Source organism: Protopterus annectens, chromosome 7.part0 (assembly GCF_019279795.1).
Source record: "Protopterus annectens isolate FY-2018-M chromosome 7.part0, PAN1.0, whole genome shotgun sequence".
Lineage (NCBI taxonomy): Eukaryota > Metazoa > Chordata > Ceratodontiformes > Protopteridae > Protopterus > Protopterus annectens.
This window is the reverse complement of record NC_056739.1, coordinates 348,614,849-348,629,028: the sequence shown is the minus strand read 5'-3', so window position 1 is coordinate 348,629,028 and position 14,180 is coordinate 348,614,849.

Below are 14,180 nucleotides of genomic sequence, written 5' to 3'. Positions count from 1 at the left end.
GAGGAAGGGGCTGTCAATTAATCTTGGACTTCAAAAAGTATCTTTCTATCCCTACCCGATAGCACGACTGTGTAGTGCAATCCTTGGCGCCCTTTTAGGTGTCCTAACAGGACATCTTTAATTACATTATTTGTAGCGTAGTAGTAGTGTAGCGCTATTTATTCCTTGGCGCCCTTTTAGGCGTCCTAACAGGACATGTCTATGCACATTATTTCTCTACTTATACTCCCATAATTAATATTAATGTGTATATTTACAATTCACTTTAGATGGGGTTTTATAAGCGTGCTTGTGCACCGAGAAGTCAGTCGCCCAGCATCTGCTCTCAGTCTCGGGCTGTCTGTGACATATAAAGGTCTCCCTCACAGCCTAGCACATTTTTAAAGACTGTATCACGCACTACCCCTACCTACAAAGCCGCTACCTTTGCCTTTAACCTAATTGAACAACTGAACAGTTAGAATATTATTGTCAGTATTCCTTTATATTTCATATTTTCTGTTGTTTCTGTTTCTGCATTAATATGAATACCGGTTTCTGAGTTTAATATAGCAAATTATTTAATGTATTTGTTTTTATTACTATAGTTGTTTGGATATATGTTTTGTGCATCTAAAAATTTGCTCTCTACTGTTCTCATTGATTTACTTATTATCTTCATCTCTCTCCACTATTTTTTTTATTACTAGTTTTTGACTAGGTGGACCCCGTGAGCAGCTACCTAACTGCCTTCTATCCTCCTGGAAAATCAGAACTTGAGCCCATTAAACCTCCTATCCCACTACTCTTCTGCGATACCATCCCAAACTGACTGCTAAAGTATGTTTTATTCCATCATGTTTTACCCATAGGGCAAATCTCGGGTCTACTAGTCTAGCTACCTGTTCAGGACTGCCAGCAGCCAATAGCCCCTGTCCCCTCCACTATACTAGAACTGACTCTTATCCTATATCCACCCTTATATAGTATTGTAATCTGGCGATACTTCTATTTTCCTCTCTCCCCTTCTCTATTTACCCCTTTCTTACCTGCATATTTTTGATAAGTCACTGACTTTGACCACTAGGTGGCATCCTACTACTATCCTATCTCCTCTTGCCTCACTATTTCCACACTCTCCAACACCTTACCTTTGTCCTGTTCCCAACTCTATTTATCTAACCCAGTTTGCTGTTTACTCTCTCTGAACCCTATCAACCCTTCTACTGCACGGTATCTCTACAAACCTGTCTATTTTCAGAGGTTAATTAACTTCATACTTAACTCTTACCTTTTACATACCCACCTGCTGCTTCCTCACCTTACAGATTGTTTTTCTTTCACACTGCTATACCACTCTCTTGTGTCTTCCCGCTCCGTTAAGCCCTTCGGGCTCACTCCGCTCCCTACCCTGCCCCCAAATCCCACCGCCCTAGCACCTCTACATTTATACCATCATAGTCACTCCCCTTCCTCTTCCCAACCTATCATACCTCCTCCCATTACCACACCCCATAGTTGTTCCACTCCCCTCTACCATAACTCCTCCCCCCTGCCTACCTATTCTTAAAGCCACACTCCCTTAATTCCTACATTCACTATCTCATCACATTCTTTTTAAGCATACCTTCCGAGTGAGTAAATGAGTAAAAAGCATTATTTTCTAATCAACATGAATATGGGAAAAATAGCAATCCTGTGCTTTTTACTATCTCTATTAGCTAGCTTATACCATATTAGTAAATATGAAGACCAACCATATATAGGTTACCACTTCCCCAAAAAGCAAACAACAGCATTAGGGTCTCAAATTGCACTTAAACTCCACTACCAACAGTCCGACCTTTTTAAAGCCAATATCATCCACTACCATCGAAGCAAAGTTAACCTCAACTATCATAAAAACAAGCAATCCCAGAAACTAGCACAAAAATTCAAAAAACTCCTAGAATACATCAGTAAAAATATCTCAAGGGCTGGAGATATCCACCCCAATCCTGGCCCTACATCAACAAGCAACCCTGACTGTCCTATGAATCTCCCTAAGACATCCCACTTGCTACAAATTTTCCATCTGAATATTAGAAGTGTCAACAACAAAGTGCATAATTTACATGCACTCCTAGATACTTACCTACCAGATATAATGTGTCTAACTGAAACATGGCTAAAGCCAGAGATCAAAGACAATGAACTCATCCCACCTGGATATAATATATACAGGAATGATAGAAACAAAAAAAAAGGTGGCGGAGTCGCTGCACTCTTTAAAACTAACCTTAACGTTACAATTAATCCTACCCAACCACCGCAATTCTCTAATACTGAAATACTCGCCTTAAAGATTCACTTAAACAAAGATAAAAGTATTAACCTAATTGTTTTATATATCCCCCCGGGAACAATGTCTATACATTGGAGAATATACTAAACTGGCTAATGAATAACTACCCACAAGAAACTATAATTATGAGTGATGTTAACATTGATTGGTACCTATGCTCTAATAATAATAACCCCACTAACATCAACCTTCATGGTTACTCACAAACGATTACTACATCCACCAGAATGGGAAACTCTAATCAAAAGAAAGCATTCTTGATTGGATCCTTATAAACAGTCACCCTCACACATATACGTCCGGAACCCTGCCTAATGAAATTAGTGACCACCTTATCACATATATTACTAAAAATAAACCAGACCACTCCACTGTCCCAGTCTTTAGATCTATAAGAAACAAAAAAAACTTTGACCTCATAAAATTTAAAAATGAGCTGCAATCCTGTAACTGGACACCACTCAAATATCTTCCCCTAGATGAAGCAGTAGAACATTTCAATACCACCTTCCTATCCATACTAGATACCCATGCCCCAAAAGACTCATCAAAACCAAAACAAAGATTGCCCGTGGCTCTCAACTGAATCTAAACTTAAAATAAAACTCAGAAATAAAGCTTGGAATACCTGGCGTAAACCAAAACAATCCTAGACCGTCGAAATTCCAACAACTAAGAAATGCAACGAAAAAGCCATAGTAGCTGACAAAAATTTTTTATTGTTTATTACAGAATAAGCACCAAAATAACCCTCAGAAATTCTGGGCAGGCTTGAATAACCTTCTCCACCCAGGTAAATCATCCACTCCAACTCCTGAAACAGCAATGGATAAAGACCCCATAGAAATAGCCAATACCTTCAATATGTTCTTTACAAACATTACCAAAACCTTAGCCAACCAACTATCCTCTTGTAGCCAACCGATCATGGAAACACTACCACAACCTTTAAAGACCTTCTTCCTAAAAAGTGTCCCTACATCTTCAATAAGAGCCCTTTTACAAAAACTTAAACCATCTATCCCCTCTGCAGACCTACTCCCACCAGAATACCTTCAAAAAGCTGCAGATGTTATAGCCTATCCAGTTTCTATCCTCATTAATCGAACTTTCTCAGAGTCAATAGTACCAACTTTATGGAAAGTATCCCATGTAATACCACTCCATAAAGGAGGGACATCCACTGAATTATCTAACTATAGGCCCATAGCGTTAATGTCCCCATTGGCCAAAATTATGGAAAGATGTATGCACAAACAGCTACTCCACTATCTTATCCATAACAACCTACTAGCCAACTCCCAGCATGGTTTCAGACCCAAACACAGTACCACAACTGCCCTTCTCTCCTTCACTGACACAATAAACCATAACCGTAATGACAAGAAAGTGTCCTCTGCCTTATTTCTAGACCTATCAAAAGCATTTGATATGGTCAACCATCAACTACTCATGGAAACCTTAAAAACCTTTACCTGGATAACTTGACACTAGACTGGTTTAAAGCCTACCTCTCAGACAGGAAACAAGCAGTATTGTGGCAGAATACTCTCTCCACTTTACTACCAAATACCATTGGGGTCCCTCAAGGGTCCATTTTGGGGCCACTTCTTTTCTCGGTCTTCATTAATGACCTCCATACAGTCATTCCGAGGCCACCTGTATTCAATATGCGGATGACTCAACACTGGTTTGTTCGGATACATCTCCAGACAGACTATTAACTAAAACCCAAAATTGCTTCACCAAAGTCGAAAACTGGCTATTAGGACGACAGTTAATCCTAAATCCTAAAAAAACTAAATTATTGATCTTTCAACCAACTCACAAAATCACCTTATTGATGTCTCCATAACATCCAAAATGGTACTATCATTTCCCCAGACCCCACACGAAATTGCTTGGAGTTACTATTGATAATAAACTGAAATTCGACATACATATCAACCTGTCCATCAAAACAGTAAACAAAAAATTAGGATCGCTCTATAGAATTAAAAACTTCCTAACACCAAGTACTAAAATCACCATTGCCCAAACACATTTGCTCTCCACCCTTCTTTATTCATCTGCAATATTCAACAATCTTAACAAAACCATACTTGATAAACTATCCAGCTCATATAATCATATAGCTAGATTTGCAGCAGGAACTCCATACAGGACCCATCACTGCACCAACCTCAAAAACCTAACATGGATTGAACTCCCCAACCTTGTTAGAATTACCCAACTTACTGAGGTATATAAAATTCTCAAAAACCCCAACAATTGTCCTTCACTTCAGAACCTAGTCCTTCTATACTCTAATCTTAACAGTCTACGTTCTGTAAACAGACCACTCATAAAGATGGTCAAAGCTTACAATACTGGAGGAGATGCACTCTTTCCAAACGCCGTTGGAAAAGTCTGGAACTCTCTTCCCACCAGTATTCTATCCTCTACCTCTCTACCCCACTTCAAGAAACAACTGTTTCACCACTATCAGAAGCACTGGCTTTGCCAATGCTCATCTCCTGACTGACATTTCCTAGTCTCTATTATCTACCTGAATTGTTCATTGACTTCATTATTTTATTTCCTTATATGCATTGTTAACAAATGATTTTTGCAACCTGATTGTTTGTTTGATATTTGACTGTTTCTCTCTCTGTAATATTATAATTTTGGAAATGTCTGTATTTTGTATAATGTTGGAGCTTTTCTCCCCGGGCCTCCGCTGAAAAAGGACATTGTATCCAGTCGGATTTTTTTCCCGGTTAACAAATGTAAAATAAAATAAATAAATAAAATAAAATACTTTGAACAAAGGCCTGCAATTTAGCTACTTTTTTGGTTGCAGCTGTATAACTCCATAATATACTGTAAAACAAGCTCAGAGACACACACACACACAAGACACACACAGACAGAGAGACAGACACACACACACACGCAGACACACACACACACGCAGACACACACACACAGGCAGACACACACACAGGCAGACACACACAGACACACACACACGGGCCATTCAAGAAAAAAAAAAAAAACAGTCCTGTTACAGAAGGTATACAAGAGGACTGTCACTGACACTAATCCCATTATGTGTCAATGGCCTGGAAATACACCATTACTTTATTATGTTTAGCACGACTTATATAAAGTAGACTTGAAAAGGATTATGGGAAAGAGAAAGGACTGAAGAAAAAACAAGTTCACGTTGCTATGTCACGTTCCATCAGCAACTATTTTGTGGCAAACATATTACAATTCTATAAGCACCACACAGAGTGATTCTGGGGTGTTAAAATAGCTCAGAAAACAAAAATAGCGTGATTTTTTTTTTTATTTTAGTTTTAAGGTGGAGTTTTCCTTTAACAAGGAAAATAAGGGACTCAGAAATCCAGGGATATAACTGGCATGGTAAACTCAATGAAACTGCTTTTTTATTGCAAATGACATTTTATCATATTCAACAAACAGGTTATCCAAGTGCTGTGGAAAAAAAATTTAAACAGTTTCCGACATTTTCAGAATACAAAATGATAAAAACTAAAATGAATGTAGAATGTAGAAGAATTCAGTACATGTTGTGCCTACACGAGTTAGTACATCTTGTGCCTAATGAATTAGTTCAACAGTATCCATGTGGCAATGAAGTATTTAAGCAACAATCCACAACTCAGTGTAGTTAGATTACAATTTACCCACAGTTGGCATGGTTTGAGGCTGAGGCCAGGGTGATTAAAGCGTGTCATGGGTAAATCCTTATAAATCCACATCCAGGAGTTTATTATTGCTACAGTAGAGGGTCTATTACCCGAACTAATTGGAACCTAATGTTGTTTGGATAATCAAACATATAACTGAACCAGATAAACTGCTAAAATCTGGGTTTTTTTTCCTGCATGTAGGGATGCACTTTTCAACCATTCAGCAATTCCAATGGACAATAAAGAATATTTTCCACATACGAGCTGGCTACAAGCTCAAACATGCTCAAGCAAATACGTATAATGTTTGCATATTCAGACTTTATGATTTTTCCAACCCGAAAAATGTGGAAGGCTGGTTCTAGTAACTGACCTTTCTGATAATCGACGTTCAGATAATAGACTCTATACTGTATTATACAATGACATTAAAGAAAGAAATTGCTTACCCTTCTTAAATAATGGTCTTTGAATAACAGCACTGCATTTATCCTTCTTTACTGACATACTGAGAATCATGCGTATAGACTTGCATCCCAATGCTTGCACAGTACATCAGTGCAGTGCAGGAGAAAATGTAGAAAAGGGAATCTACAATGCTGTTTTTTTAGTTTTTTTCCCCTGTCAACATTTTATGAGGGACAGTGCAGAAATAGAAGGAAAACCAGGTATGTTTCTCTTTATTTTTGAGAATGTACCCAATTTTTCTTTTATCTCGTATTGTCACTCAGACAGCATATTCCAATATAAAGTCCAGCCGCTCAGTGGTACTTCAGTGGTTGGACTTTATTCTATTGGTATGTATCAAGTTACTACAGGCTTGCTGATTGAGTTGTCCAATCAGCATGCTTGTTTTTGAATACAAGTGAGCTGTAACTGTATAATTGGGGATATGGCTTAAAAAAGACTCTGTCAAGGCAATTAAATATATATGGAAGGAGTCTAAGTAGTATATATTTAGAAAAAGGCTGCAAGATTATGCTCATGGATCTGGAGAGCAAAATATGAGCAGTACAATGGTTACAGTTCCTTTGGTTATACATACCAGGCATATGTTCACCAACCAGATGAGAAATTGTGGAAGACAAAAAGACATTGACAAAGCTCACATGGAAGGGGCAAACAGCAAGAGTTAAATGCGAGAAAACTGATTCTCCCCATAACGCAATGGTGGGGGGGGGATAGGCCTACGAGATCTGAAGGGCTACTTTAAAGGTCATATAAAGTACAGTTGTGTACCTACCATAAATGTAGATATTCGGGTGTATTCACTGTTGCAGTCATTACACTTGGGTTAAAGTCTTGGTCCGGCGTCGGTTGCTGTCACCTCTTCCCTGACGTTAGTGCGCCAGGGGTATACAAGTTGCAACTGACGCCATTTTCTTGCCCCAGATGTCAGGTGCCCCCAGATAGAAAGGCTGGAAAGATAAAATTATGCCAACAAACATGTATATATAACTATAAACATTTCTTTCATCTATAAGCAAATACAACCCATAGGTAGTATATAGATGAGTAGTACAGAAAAGTCCCAGCAATGGAAAAGGGGGATGGTAGGTGGGTAACCCGGACTGCAACAGTGAATACACTCGAACATCTACATTTATGGTAGGTACACAACTGTACTCTGTTCATCATGTTTCACTGTTGCAGTCATTACACTTGGGTAGAATCCCAAAGCTGAGGTTGGGTGGCTGGGTCTAAATTGGATTTGGAGAGGCTAACAAGCCCTGCAGAAATGCAGTGGCAAAGCCTGCTCTGGATTTAGAGTAGAGAGGTAAGTGGTAGTGCTTGGTGAAAGTGTGCACTGAGCTCCAGGTTGCAGCTTCTAAAATGTCTTTGGTTGGTACTCCTCTGAGGAAAGCTGCTAAAGTGGCTGCTGCTCTGGTAGAATGAGGCCTAATGCTCTTAGGCACTGATTTGCCATGTTGTGCATAAAGTACAGTTTTGTACCTACCATAAATGTAGATGTCCGATAGGTATGCAACTGCAGTCCTGACATATGGGTTGTCCTGCCTCAGGCAGCCCTTCGGTCGGCCGGATTCCAAAGTCTGGGTCCGGCGTCGGCTGATGTCGCCCTTTCCCCGACGTCAGAGCGCCTGAGGTATAAAAGCGTCAGCCGACGCCATCTTCTTCAGTGTTTCTTGCCCCAGATGCCAGGTGCCCTCTAAGGAAGGCTAAATTTTGAAAATAGAGAAAGAATTCCAGACAAGTACAACAACATAAAAACAAATACACCATAAAAGATTACCCCAGGTAGCTAAAATGAGGGGTAGAAACCCAAAGGAATACCACAGAGGGGTAGGTGGGAGGGAAAACCTGACTGCAGTTGCATACCTATCGGACATCTACATTTATGGTAGGTACAAAACTGTACTATGTCCTTCAAGGATGCAACTGCAGTCCTGACATATGGGTTGAATACCATAGCCAACCTGGGGGTGGTAGGCACTAAGACAAAGATGGTGTAGCTAAAATGCCCTGCAGGACTGCAGAAGCAAACCCTGCTCTGGATCTGGAATATAAAGGCAGGTTGTAATGTTTGGAAAATGTATGCACGGAGCTCCATGTAGCAGCTTCTAAAATGTCCTTTGTTGCCACTCCTCTTAGAAAGGCTGTGGAGGTGGCTGTAGCTCTGGTGGAATGTGGCCTGATGTCAGATGGCACAGTTTTTCCATGAAAAGAGTAGCAGAATCAAATGCAATTTCCAATCCATTTAGAAATTGTCTGTTTGGAAATTGCTTTTCCCTGCAATCCAGCAGCGTAAGCTACAAAATGTTGGTCAGATTTTCTGTAAGACTTTGTTCTGTCCAAGTAGTAGCGCAACTGTCTGTGTATGTCCAAGGTGTGCAGAAGTCTCTCTCCTTTATTTTGAGGATTGGAAAAGAAGGTAGGCAGGTGAATAGCTTGATTCAGGGACACCCTGGATACCACCTTTGGCACGAATGACGGATTGGTTCTCAAAGAAACTCTGTCCTGATGGAAAATGAGGAATGGTTGTATTGCCATAAGGGCCTGTAGCTCAGAGACTCTTCTTGCTGAGGTTACTGCCAGAAGGAAAGCTGTCTTCCAAGACAGAAATTGCATCTCTGAAGATGCTGCTGGTTCAAAGGGAGGAAGAGTTAATTTTTCCAGCATGAAGTTGAGGTCCCATGCAGGCACTGGTGGTTTCCTTGGAGGGTTGATGTTCTTTATACCTCTTAGAAACTGTCTTAGCAATGGGTGAGAAAATACAGGTGGATCAGTGTTATATTTGGCAGATATTGCTGAAGCATGTATTTTTATGGAAGAATATGAAAGGCCGTTGTGGAGCATTTCAGCCAAATATTCTAGGATCTGTGGAATGCTCATCACTGATGGGTCTTGACCCTTTTTGCTGTTCCAGTTAAGAAATCTCTTCCATTTTGCTGAGTATGTTTTTCTAGTGGAAGGTCTGCGCACCTCCAGGATGATATCTTTTACCCTTTTGGAAAGTGTATCCTGAGGAATAGTCATGGAATCTTCCAAGCTGTCAGCTTCAATGTTTTCAAGCTGGGGTGTAGTGTCCTGTAATTGTGTTGTGTCAGAAGAAGTGGGCATTGAGGAAGGAGCCACTGATTGGTGTGTGTCAAGCTCCATAGCAGTGGGTACCAGTGTTGTCTTGGCCAGTCTGGAGCTATCAGTATGACTTTCGGTTGCTCTGTCCTGATCTTTAGTAACACCTTGGTCATCAAAGGAAGAGGTGGGAAGGCATATAGTGTTGGAGAGTTCCAACTGAAGGAGAGAGCGTCCACCTTCCATGATTGAGGATGGTATGTCCTTGTGCAAAACTTTTTCAGATGGTGATTGAGGTGGGAGGCAAAAAGATCTATATCTGGCCTTCCCCATGCTTGAGTTATTTGTAAGAAAATGTCTGGATGCAACATCCATTCGTGTGGATCCATGATGTTTCTGCTTAGGCTGTCCGCCAGAACATTGTCCTTCCCTGGTACAAACTGGGATTGTAGCTCTATTTTCAATTGTAGGGAAATATCCCAGAGATTCATTGCCAGTCTGCAAAGAGGGTAGGAATGGGTACCTCCTTGCTTGTTTATGTACCACATAACTGTGGTATTGTCTGTCTTTATTAGTAGATGGCCCTGATGCATGAACTTTTCGAAGGCCTTGATTGCATGTATCACTGCCAGCATTTCTTTTTGGTTGATGTGCAGGTGCTTTTCTTTTTGTGTCCATTGTCCTTGAATGCATCTGCCCTCCATGTGCACCCCCCATCCATGGTCTGAGGCGTCTGTTGTTATGGTTTGACTTGTATGAGGCTTGCTGAAAGGCAGACCTCTGTTTATCTGACTTGCTTGAGCCCACCACAGAAATTCATTTTGAAGGCATGGAATGAGTGGGATCAATGCTTCCAGGCTGTGGCTGTGTTGAGACCATAGACTTTTTAGATACCATTGTAGTTTCCTCATATGCAGCCTTGCGTGTGGAATCAGAAGAATGTAAGATGCCATGAAACCCAGGGCCTGCAGGATTTTCCTTGCAGTCATCTGGGTGTGTGTTGCCAATTTTCTGAAGTATTCTGGTAACTGTTTGTTTTTCTTTTGTCAGAAACGCCATCTGGGTGTTTGTGTCCAGTGTGGCACCCAGGAAAGGTATTTGTTGGGATGGTACGAGACTTGATTTCTGAATACTGACTGTATATCCCAAGGCCTGCAGTAGGTGAATGACATAGTCCAAGTTTTTTAACAAGGCTTGTTGGCTGTCTGCTTGTATAAGGCAGTCGTCCAGGTAAGGGTATATTTGTATCCCCTGGAGTCTGCAATGTGCAATTACTGATGCCAGGCATTTCGTGAACACTCTGGGCGCAGTAGATAAGCCAAAGGGCAATGCCGAGAATTGATAATACTCTGAGCCTGCAAGAAATCTGAGGTATCTTCTGCAACTTTGTCTGATTGGGACATGCAGGTATGCCTCCTTGAGGTCCAGAGTTACCAGCCAAGACCCCTTGCCCAGCATGGGAAGGAGTTGCTGTAAAGTCAGCATTTTGAATTTTGGCACAATAAGGTAAGTATTCAGTGCGGACAAGTCCAGAATGGGTCTCCATTGGTTTTCTTTTCTTGGAACAAGGAACAGTCTTGAATAAAATCCTTGGCCTTGTTCTGCAGAAGGAACCTTTTCTATTTCTCTTATTTGAAGTAGGTTTGTTATTTGTTTGAGTGCCTCTGCCCTTTGATTTGGTGGCAGGTTTGGCCTGCCATGTCTTGTTGGTAGTGTATGAAAATGGAATCTGTATCCTTTGTCTATTATGTCCAGTATCCATTTGTCCTTTGTAATGTGCCAATTTTGTGAGAATAAAGATAATTTTCCGCCCAAAGGTGCTTCTAATTGAGCCCTGGATGGCGGAGTCAAAGTCAAGTCATTGAGATTGTCCCTGCGGAGCAGTGGAAGGTCCTGCCCCACCTCTCTGGTTCGGAGGCTGCCATTGACGTCCTCTGTAGGAGCCTCGAGTTTGCCCTCTACCTCTGCCACATCTGTTTTTGCCTCTTTGAAAGGACCAATGCTTAGAAGGCCAATTCCTGCTGAATCTTGGAGGCTGTAGCTGGAGGAAATCTTTGACTGTTTGCACTGATTTTGCCTTTTCCTCTATTTTCTTTAAAACCTCTTGTGCAGTAGCACCAAATAGCTTATGTTTCTCTAGTGGTGCGTCCAAAAGCTTAATTTTCACATGGTCTGGCAATGTTTGTTCCTTTAACCAAGCATGTCTGCGTATGACCGCACCTGTCATTGCTGCTCTACATGAAGCTTCCAATGCATCATATCCACACTGAAGGAAATGGTTGCTAACCTGCTGAGTATTATGAACCAATTCCTGTAACCCCTTTCTATCTAATGGTTCAGGGGAAGCCAATTTCTTTTGCAAGTTATCCAACATGTATTCCTGATACTGAATCATATGAAATTGACAATTTAATGCTCACATAGAAAGGGTGGAAGATGTATATACTTTTTTACCCCACCTTTCTAAAGCCCTAGAATCTCTTTCCGAAGGGAGTGGATTCTTAGTAACAGTGGAGGAAACCCCTTTAGGCCCCTGAGAAATAGTTTCAGGGTCAGCAGTATGGCCCTTGTACAGAAATTGATGTGTGTCTGGGACCCTGTAGTACCTGTCTGGCTTGACAGGGGCAGGGGGGAGTGAGTCAGGGGAAACACTAGAGTCTAAGTACACATCATCTAAAACATTTAAAAATGGAGGGATAGCTAAGGGTCTATGCTGAAGTAGCTTTAAAAATTCCCGTAACCTTTTCCTAGAATCTGAGTATTCTTGGCCTTGCCATTTGAAGTGTTCCCTCATGGAATAAAGCGTTTCCCCAAAGGAAAACGCCTCAGGAGGAGAAGCAGAGGGAATGGATTCCTCCGCATCAGAATCCTCGTAGGCCGGGTAGGCCTCCTCCTGGTAGTCTGAATGTGCAGAATCACCTGAGGCCTCATCGGAGGACTGGGGATCTACCTGCTCAACCCTAGGCCGCTTGACAGAAGGCGGCTGAAAGCCTCTATCAGGATGTGGCTGAGAACCCCTAATTAAAGAAATAAGGTCCTCAGCTAAACTTAAAATTTGAGAACCAGAAGTGGATCCCAAAGAAACAGATCTTGGAGGGAGAGACTTAGCTTGTTTGGCAGCCTTAGCACGTGTGTAGGCCTTAATGGACATAGACACTGGAGGCCTGGCAGCCCCGCGTGCTGGAGTAGTCTTATCCACTGAAATGGTGTCAGAAATATCCTGGGCTTCGGTCTCAGAGGGGAGAACAGAAACCGGCACCAAGCTGGCCTCCAGTACCGAAGTAACCGGTGGGGCGGTGTCGTCGGTCTGTAGCAGTTGTGAAACCGGCTCAGAAGAGACCGAGACACTCGCGGTAGGCCTAAGCGTGGTGTCGGCCAAGACCGCGGACTGCGGGTGTCGGTCCTTATCCTTCCGTTTTTTAGGTAAATGTGCTGTCGGAAGCTCCGACGGCATGATATAACAGAAATCTTCCCCAAAATAATCCTGTGCAAACTCTGACCGACGCCTAAGAGTGCGTTTATTGAAAGAAGCACAAGCTGTACAGGCTGAGACGTTGTGTTCTGGGCCTAGGCAGGGTAAGCAGTAAGAGTGGAAATCCTTATGTGGTATTTGTTTCCCACAAGTTAAACAATTATTTACTTTTACAGTTTTATCTGACATCGGCTGAGGCAAGAAAAGGTTCCCAACGGGGTACTTAGCTTTTTTTGAAGACTTCAGTAGCTGTAAACACAGGAGCTGGCCGACCGGCATTTGCGAACTGCTTCTGCTTCGGGCGCCGCGCGGCAAGAAAGACTGAAGAAGATGGCGTCGGCTGACGCTTTTATACCCCAGGCACTCTGACGTCGGGGAAAGTGCGACATCAGCAGACGCCGGACCCAGACTTTGGAATCCGGCCGACCGAAGGGCTGCCTGAGGCAGGACAACCCATATGTCAGGACTGCAGTTGCATCCTTGAAGGACATCAGAAGCGGATGCAGTGTCCTATCCATTTCGAGATTGTCTGCTTTGTAGCATATGCTGCTGGATCACAAGGAAAGCCCATCACAAACAGTTGCTCAGTTTTTCTGAAAGCTTTTGTTTTGTCCAAATAGAATCGTGGCTGTCTGTGAATATCCAAAGCATGCAGAAGTCTCTCCCCTTTATTTTGGGGATTTGGGTAAAAAGTAGGCAAATGAATGGTTTGGTTTAAGGCCACATTGGAGACCACCTTTGGCATGAATGTTGGGTTTGTCCTAAGAGACACCCTGTCCTGATGAAAAATGAGGAAAGGTTCCACAGCCATTAGTGCTTGTAACTCAGACTCTTCTTGCAGAAGTTATTGATAGGAGCAGAGCAGTTTTCCATGATAAGAATTTTAGATCAGCTGTGCTGGCTGGCTCAAAAGGAGGCAGAGAGAGTTTTTCTAAAATAAAACTGAGGTCCCAAGTAGGTACTGGTGCTCTCCTTGGAGGTCTTATATTTTTGACCCTCTGAGGTACTGTCGTAGTAAAGGATGTGAAAAAATAGGAGGTTCCATATTGTAATGAGCTGAAATGGCAGAGGCATGGATTTTAATAGATGAGAAAGATAAGCCTTTGTCCAACATCTCAGTTAGGTATTGTAAAATCTGAGGTATATTAGG